The following is a 2,732-nucleotide window of genomic DNA, read 5'->3' as shown; positions in this document are numbered from 1 at the left end:
TGGAAAAGGATGGGGAGGAGGAGAGAGAAACGGTGGGGTGTTTGAAACCAGACACCTCAAGGGCACAGCTTGGCCTCAGATGCAGATCTGGTCCTGGGGCTGAGCCCTGCCGAGCCTGGGACCGTCCTCTAGAGCAGGCTTGGGTGAGGGTGCAAGGTACCGTCCCTGCTGCAGACTGTCACGTGCTGCCCTTCCCTTTCTCCTGGTGCAGTTCTGGAGCAATGGTCAAAAGGGGTCAATACGTACTTCGGCAGCCGGGACGCAATGCCCCTTCCCTCGCAACGGGGGAAGCGCAGCTCTGTGAAGACATTTACCCAGTCTTCCGTTACGCGCTGGTAAATTGGCTGGGCTGCGAGGAAGAAGAGGTAAGAAGTGCTGCTTTCCACGCCTGGGGCCACAGCGGGGATGTCCACGTTGGTGGGTCTGTCTGTGGCTGGTGGGGTGCGAGCAGAGGGGTGAGGGGAGGGAGCGGTCTGAATGAGAAAGCATCCCAGGCCGGGAGCCTGCTGTCACTGTGCCTGGGGCTGGAGGCTCTCTGGCAGGAAGCAGCCGAGTCCTGGGGCCTTTCTGCAGGGAGGGCTGGGGTGCGAGCATGGGGAAATGCTCTCTCTCCTCTGGAGTGAGCCCTTCTGCTGCAGGGCAGAAGGGGAAGGGAAACCCCTCCCAGTGGGAAGGGCAGACTGGTGTGCAGGCGATGCTGAGTGCTAGGCAGACCTTCAGCCCTCCAAGCAGAGCCTCTCCCTTCCCTCTTCAGGACAAGCAGGCTGTGCTCAGGGCGGTGGCTGCCATGATGGAGGTCCTGCTGCGTGAGGAGCAGCACCGCGAGCATGCCTGGGAGCAGCTCCTCTGGCTGCTGCACCAATCTCAGGAGGTCCGAGACACCTCCCGGGTCAACAAGGTGAGGTGTTGCGCAGGGCCCGGCGTGGCTGCTGGGGTGGGTCTGCGCGAGTGCCACGAGGCACTGGGGAGCTGTGGGGTGCCAGGAGGAGCTGGGAAGGCCTTAGAGAAGGAACAGGGAGGGGGAGAGCAGAGGAGGCCTGAGACTTCCCCACACTCTTTGGGCAAGAAAAGAGAAATGCGGGGAGGGGCCAGAAGGGAGGCAAGAGTCCCCGGGGCTCGTCTTCTCAGGAAGGGAGGCATTGCCATCTCCCTAGGGCTCTGTGTGTGGGAAGAGCTTTGCCCTAATGCCCGGGGCCGTGTCCAGTCCCGTCCAGTGAGGGCTGAGGTCTGATGAGTGGGAAGTGCCAGGAAACGGAGTTGTCAACAGCGGGCTCTGTTCAGAGGAAAGAGACCCTGCCGATGCTGCTCTGAGGGGAGGGCAAACAAGAAGCCCCATCCAGGAGGGTTTGTGGTTTTCCCTGGGAGCTGGTGTTAGGGACTCCCCTTCTCCCAGATGTGCCTTTAGGTAGCTTTAGCCTCCTCTTCCTCCCCCGTTGTCTCACAGACCTTCCTGCAGGCCAGGAACACGCCAGGATTTGTGAGACAGGTGCCACGTAGGTTCCTTAAGGCTGCAGGAGGCCTGATCCTGGCTGTTCGGAATGGGCCTGAGGGGCAGCCCTGTTCCCACAGTGATTTCCCTCTCAGCCAAGTCGCAGGAGGACTCTGGGAGAGGAGGGCAGAGAGCACCCTTTCTTTTCAGTCCCCCTCAATGCTGATGCAGATTTCTTTAAAACAGACCTTGTTCCCACAGCTCCCTGACGTGACCAAAGAGCCTGGCCTGGCCCCTAAGGCAGAACTTCCCCACTGCATCGCGCTGCAGGGTAAGGAGAGGAGACTGGGCGATCCCCCGTCGTGCTGTGGCGGCTCTCTCCCTGTCCTCGGCAGTCAGAGGCAGCTGCCTGCTAGTGCAGAATGCGATTTCTTCCCTGCAGCACGAATATGCCCTGAGGAGACGGGCATGTTTCTGCACTCCCCGGAGAGCGGTGGGAGCAAGGCCGGTCGCGTGGCAGCCCTGGGCCTGCTGGGAGCGCTGGCCCACTCTGACGGTCAGTGCCATGGGCAGGGACAGAAGGCAGGGGTTGGGGCTGCTGGGCTGAGAGCAGGAACGAGCTGGAAGCGGTGCACCTGCACCCAAAAGGAGCTGCAAAGAGCGGGTCCCCCAGCCGAGCTGACACCCTGCGACAGGGCTCGAGCTCTCCTCCGGCAGTTAGAAATGGTGGCACACCAGGGATGATGCTCCAAGCTCAGTAACACGGGCAGGCTCGTGGGTGGGCGGGTGGGCTGGTGCACAGGAGCTGCTGGTACCCAAGTCATTTCTCACGTGCTCTGTGTTACCATATTACCATAGCTTTCAGTCCCTATAAAACAGCTGTGCCTCTAGAAATGGAGTCGCTCTGGCTACGCCGCTGCCTCCTGTGAAGTCAGAGTCAGGCCCCGCTTTTCTGTCCCCTTGGTGTGCGAAAAACTTGGAAGCTTCTGCCATTGGGGCTCTGCCTCAATGCACACCTCTCCATATCTCTTCCAGCACCTGCAGTGAGAGAGAAGCTGCCCCAGGTGGTGGAGGCCATGGGGTCAGTGTGCAACGACCCCAGTGCCCAGGTGAGCTGGTTTGGGAAGGGACAGTGCCACCAGGGGAGGCAGAGGAAGCCTTTCCCTCAGGGCAGAGCTGGGGTGCCTGGGGAAGTGCCAGCGCATTGCCCAGGCAGTGGGTGATGGCTCTTCCCCGGGGAGAGCTGGCAGAGTGGAGCGGGGAGGTCGCTGTGCTCTGTGGGGCAAATGCCCATCCAGCCTGG

General features: G+C 61.4%; 1 long non-coding RNA gene across 1 annotated transcript; it reads left to right on the top strand.

Annotated features, from left to right (window-relative positions):
* Nucleotides 1-292: 292 nt before the first annotated feature.
* Nucleotides 293-1,734, top strand: LOC132317357 (uncharacterized). Its single transcript, XR_009484063.1, has 3 exons — nucleotides 293-365; nucleotides 755-898; nucleotides 1,691-1,734. It is a non-coding gene; the product is annotated as an uncharacterized LOC132317357 (long non-coding RNA).
* The last annotated feature ends 998 nt before the right edge of the window (nucleotides 1,735-2,732 follow it).

Source organism: Gavia stellata, chromosome 7 (genome assembly GCF_030936135.1).
Source record: "Gavia stellata isolate bGavSte3 chromosome 7, bGavSte3.hap2, whole genome shotgun sequence".
Taxonomy (NCBI): domain Eukaryota; kingdom Metazoa; phylum Chordata; class Aves; order Gaviiformes; family Gaviidae; genus Gavia; species Gavia stellata.
Note: the sequence above shows the minus strand (reverse complement) of the source record. Positions and strands in the feature narration are given on the sequence as shown.